A 6,160-nucleotide genomic window follows, 5' to 3' on the forward strand; every position below is an offset into this window, starting at 1 on the left:
AAGAAAAACAGTCCAGTCTGCTGTCTACTACCATCTCTGCTTCAGAATGAGAGCACTTTAGTCAGTCACAGTAAAATCTTATTGACCTGTGTGGGGCTGCATTAACTATTTTCATTATGGATTAATCTGCTAATTGTTTTCTCAACTACGTGATTAATTATTTGGTCTATAAAATGTAAGTGGAGTGCACTTTAGAAGCGCCTTTTACCTTAATGGACAAAGCACTTCACAGTTTTCATCCCATTCACTCACACGCTGCCAAGCCCTGCAATTAGTGGACGCCCCACTCCACCTCCTGATCCACAGCTGGAAATAGTGTCGGAAATAGTCGGAAATGGCCTTTTAAGTTTTCTTAAGACCAAGGTTATATGTTTGAATTGCGTGCTTTCACAAAAAAACCCAAAAAGATTCAATATAGTATCACATAAGACAAAGAAATGCAGCAAATACTCCACTTAATAACGTGGCTTTCAAAATAGCTGCAGATCATTTTTCTGTCAAACGATTAATTGATTAATTGTTTTAGTCCTGCACTTATGTACTCTATAATGGATAAATCCATGAGATTGCTTTGACCATATGTTTCAAATATGCTGAAACTTTCCTGTATGCCTCCTGATATTTTTATTCCACCAATGCAAACATTTTGTGATTTCTTGGTAAAGGATATTGCTATAACCTGTGTTTTTTTTTTTGTTTTTTTTTGTTTTTTTACTTTTCAAACATTTTTGTAATCATTTTTCAGATTTAAATTTATTCTGATGCTTTTTTAATTCTGTTTTTTATGTTTTGTGGGTTGAGGAGCAGAAGAGCTTCGTGCAGGTTTTTCTGCTGCTTGCTGCTCACATACTGTATCCTTTAAAGAGTGAGCTCACTGCTGTCATATCAGCTCTGATGACGGCTTCATGCCGAAACAGCCTATTGACTGCAAATGAATTTACATAAAAGATCAGCATGTGAGGTCATTCTTTTTCTCTTTTCGTCCCCTGCAGTGCTGCCTTTCTTCCTGCCTTTCTGTTTTGGTTTTCCCTTTCTCCTCTTAGTACTCCTCTTCGTACCTCATTACTGTTTTATCCCTTTGTTTTCTGTGTGTAATCACTGTGCAAGTACAACACCATCAACATGAGCAGTAATTTACTTAATTAAGACAAATCACACTGTGAACAGAAGATTAGCTCAGACACAGAGGAGCACACAAAAACAATTATTTTGTAATCTTGAAATCAAATATATTTTAAAGTAAGTAAAAATCACAATTATGTCGACATGAGTACAGATAACCGTCACACGCTTGTTGCACGCTTATTTCACTGCTGTTCAAACACGCACATCTTGATATGAACCGTTTAGGCTTATCTCAGTGAAAGTGCAGGGTAATGCAGTGTTGAAGCACCCACACACAGATGTTGTTTGAACTTCTCATAGATCCAGTCAATGTATAAAACCAATAATAGTCTAATATTCTGTAATCTGCGCTGACACAGAAAGGATCCGTAGCCACATCTCCACTGTTGGATAGTAGGATTTGGGCACTGCAGGCTAATTTATTTTACATGCATCTATATTTCATATGTATTTGTAAAAGAATACGTTACGAGTGATGCTGTGCAGAAACAGAGTGAGGCTCCAGCACGTAGAGAGGAACTCACTCTCTGTGTGGAGCTCTCGGTCTCTGTGGCGTAAAACTGGAGGAGCAGAGCGCTCAATCATCTTCACCCTGTCAGCACAAAGACAAAGAGCTGCCTCCGAGCAAGCAGAGCTGGTCATAGGTGAGTCACACTCACACACACACACACACACACACACACACACACACACAGATACAGACACAGCCACTCCCACTCACACACTCACACATACACACACACACACATACACACACACACACTAGAGACAAGGCTAGCTAGAGGAGTGGCTGGCTGGAGTGCCCTTGGCTTGATCTTCAGGCCTGGGCACTGTTAATGGAGACGGTGGCTACACACCGCCTTCTTTACACACACGGTGTCCCACCATCCACTAACCTTTGTTGTCCCTCTGACCCCCCACCTCGGAGGCTCCGCTGCCCTGTCACACCGCTGTGAGATAAGCCCCAGTCTCCTGCTGGGCAGTCAGTAGGTGGTGATCAGAGCTGGGGGTGTGGGGTGTGCATGTGTGCTGGAAAACAGGACTGGGAGCACGCCACGTCTCAGTGGACCTCAGCAGTGGAAAACCAGCTGATATCTTGTCAACATTCTGTCTATTATTCCACACCTCCTTCCATCCTTTCATTGTCCAGTCGCTCTCTTTCAGAATGGAAACCTGCAGGATTGAGGGAGGGGGGAAAAAAACAGCCTTCTCCTCGAGTGACCCTGTGGCTTCTATGTTTGTTCAGGCTGCATAATTCATAGAGCTGCTGGGTAAGTCATGTGATCGCCTGCTACCCACTGGCAGCAGCTAGAGAGGCCGACACTGTGGAGTGAAGGGGAGGAGGAGGAAGACGAGGAGGAGGAGAGCTGTGGTGGTGCTGTTTGGTCCAGAGGTGAGAAAGGCATCTCATACTCCCTGTGCTCAAAGCCCCTGACATGTTTTCTTCTTTCTCTTCCAATCACAAGCTGCTGATCGGATTCTCGCTCTTCCGTCTTCAGGGAGATGTTTATATGTGACTGTTTGCAACAAGCTGTCCAAGTCCTTTTTTCTTTGAGTGCTACAGCCAGCTACTGTCTCACTCCAACCCTTTGAGCCTGAGATAGATAGATAGAAAGATAGATAGATAGATAGATGGATAGATAGAAATTACTGCTAGCTAAAATGTTGTTTTCTATCATTTGCTGTGGGGGATGGATACTGTAGATAGATATGTTTCAAGAGAAAATGGATGCTGTCATGGACACAGTGTATCTTCTACAAATGTTTATTGAGCAAGTCTGTAATAAAATAACCTAATTAGGCATTTTAACGCCTGTCTGTTAATGCCAGATTTCCAAATTCTCTCTGCATCTGCAGTGAACGAATCCTCTAATGTTATTCAGCGTGCAGCCAGAATCTCGGCAGCTGCGCTTCTAAGCCGGGACCACGACTCTGACCAACTGTATTGCAGAGATATGAGTCGAGGCTTCCTGAAGGGGTATTTTTGGGGGGAAGATTACAGAGTGCTCAGTAAACCCCGCTCAGAGGGAGGCAGTGGGCAGGCCGAGCAGAAGACAGATTAATTGGCAAGAGTCCTCACTGGGTGTCCTCGCCAGTCTATACGGCTTTTTTCCAGAGTGTTTTTTCTCCCGTCTTGGCATCAGTATTTTCTTACTTTTCAGTTTCGCAGTGTTTATTTTTCTGACCTTGCCTTTTGCTCACAGTTTTTCTTCTCGTGTTATTTCTCTGTTTCTTCACTTTACTGCTGCTTGATTCATCAGCTTGAAGACGCCTGACTCTGCTGCTCCTGGCCTGTTCCTGACAATTCATTGTGCTCGGTGTGAATGTGCGGGTGGGCCCATGTGACAGGCTTGTGTTTGAAAAATGTGCTGGCTTGTATTTCTACTCCTATATGCATAAGGTTCGCCCACATGCATCGACACATGTATGTACAGTGAGTGAGGTGTGTGTGTGTGTGTGTGTGTGTGTGTGTGCAGTGTGCGAGTTCGCCTCTTTCTACTCCTTCCTTCCATAGAGCGGTAATTCCCGGCCAAAGAGGAGCCTGTCCTGAGCTGGGGGACCTGCCCTCTGTACCCTCCTACTGTTCCTGCTTTGATTTCCAATATGTCCTCCCATCACCACAGATGGCTGCAGAGGAAACATTTCCTCGGCTGACGGTGCAAGCGAGGCCCTTGGGCCCTCGAGGCTGATAGGGGGCAGAAATTGGAGAATAATGTAATAGAATATTTGATTGGGCTCTGATGGGCAGGACACTGGGAAGACTGCCATAATAATGTGTCTGCACTTGGCTGGAAGGATGCATTTCTTCCCTGCAAACCCTTTCCCCCCTCCTTCTATTTCTCATCTTCATCTAGCTGCAGGTTGTGATTTAATAATATTTGCCGCTTGGCGCTGCAGCTCAGGGGTCCTGGGGCCCGGAAACAGGAGTCCAGCACTTCCTGTGAGCTGTCAGAAACCTGTTAACAGTGTGACAAATGTTTGGCCAGGCTGTATAAGAATCTGAAGGTGCATAAGTGGAGGTGTCAGCTGAATTAACGGCTTCACCTAGGCTGAAAAGGGGATTGGCTGGATTGGGTTCATAGACGAGATGAGATAATCCATATGGTTAGGAACACACATGCGCCGACCTCAGTTGTTGTAATGCCATGTTTGTCAGTGCAGAAATAGATTCACCTGCTTGATTTCCCCTTGAAACTTACTGTAACAACTGTAACAAGACACGCCAGACCTGTCAAGCCTTGGATTTTTCCACGTCGAGTGTTCATGGGGCTATAGTCGAACGATTATGTTGCAAGGTATGTTGAGTTTGGATGGTGGTGTCGTTTTTTTTAAACAGCAAAATTGTTGGAATAGATATAACAGTGTGTTTCACTTACACTGATGTAAGATGCCATCATTAGCATGTCCGGCTTCTTAGTTTACAGTACAACCGAGGCCAAGGGGTTCATCACTGACAAACTGCATTACTTTGTGGGGTTATATTATGTTATATTCTGTTATCTATATATTGTAATGTTATAATGTTTGAAGTGTTTAAAAATATGCTTATAATTGGCTACACTGCAATACAAGATGTCACTCCTTTATTCTTCTACATGGTTCATCAGCTAGTCTTTTTGCATGATATCTTGCATAATTAAGACCCTTTCACAAGGTTCTCACTTGAAACTAGAAAACTAAGAAGTCAGTCAGAGACAGCGCTTTCAAAAGTCTCATAGAGCTAACCTTCGCTGAATGAACTGACTCACCAGAGTTGATAAAATCTGCTCAGGACAGATTCAACTGTCACCAGCTACAATCACAGGCATGCTTTTGTCTGCCTGTGTGTGAAGTCAAGAACCCATAGTTTCAGTAATGACTCAGAAGTCTGAGTGATAATTTGCCACGTTATCTGAAGCGCATGTGTGAGAGTGGACAGTGTGGAGACAGGAAGTGAGGGTGGCCTCAGAGAATGGAACTCTAAGCTGCGTCATCGGCAGATCTGAGGAATGAAAGAAAGAAACCAGTGGGTAATTGCAGCTCTAGTTTTTGAAGGAAGGACAGCAATACTTCTATAAAAAAAAGAACACAAAAAGAAATCCCACCCCCACCTGCCATCATCTGCGACTTCTTCCGCTGAGACAGGTGCCCAAAAAGCCATCCATCAGCAGGAACAGGCGCAGCTAATCGCGCTTTCTCAAATCAACCAGACGTTTACCCTCGCTCCCTGGTGGGTGGGCGGTAATTGCCAGTCGCAACTTTGCCCACCTGGCAAGCTGCCATGGGATGCAAAGAGGTAGGGAGAAGTTCAACCCGAGGGATGGAAATGAGGAATATTTTCATGCAGCAAACAGACGGTCAGGACTGGCACAGAGAAGGGTGGCTGAGCGAACCTGATGATTCATCTGAGATACGCAGTACGACACTCCTAATTCCATTGTTAAGTCGCTGTCTTGTCTCCGCTCCACGCTGAGTTTGGCTCGCGGTGCTTCCCCCCGTAAACACCCCTGTTTTGTAGCTCTGCGATCCTGGGCCAGTGCGGTGATTGTCATTATGCTGCCTCAGCAGCACCGTGCCCTGAAGAGAAGAGCAATCACGCTGGTGGAGCATTTTAAATTTCACACCTGTACTGTGGGAGGGAATGGGACATGGGGGGCTTTGGACAAGGTGCTAATTGAGGAGGCAATACACCACCTGTGTGTGTTCCAAGGCGAGCATTCATCCAAATAGCTGATGCAGGGGCTTCAAACTAGGCTGTGAAGTGAGGCGTTGGCTCACTGCTTTCCTCGCCCATAAGGATGCTGAGAGAAGCTATTCAGAATGGGACCCCAGATATACTTCAGAATCCGTCTTAATTGCACTTGAATGTGGAAAACAACCGGCTTATTGTTTTTTCATGTCTGAGTGGGCGTAATACACCACAGCCACAGGCACAATTGTTTTTCACTGCAAAAGCATTTCTAGCTTACAGTTTCCACCGTTTCAAAACGCAGAGCAGCGCAGGCAGTATGAGTGCGAGATCTGCCAGTGACTGTGGCGTTGGATGGCGGCGGGC

This window comes from Chaetodon auriga, chromosome 2, assembly GCF_051107435.1.
Source record: "Chaetodon auriga isolate fChaAug3 chromosome 2, fChaAug3.hap1, whole genome shotgun sequence".
Classification (NCBI taxonomy): Eukaryota; Metazoa; Chordata; class Actinopteri; order Chaetodontiformes; family Chaetodontidae; genus Chaetodon; species Chaetodon auriga.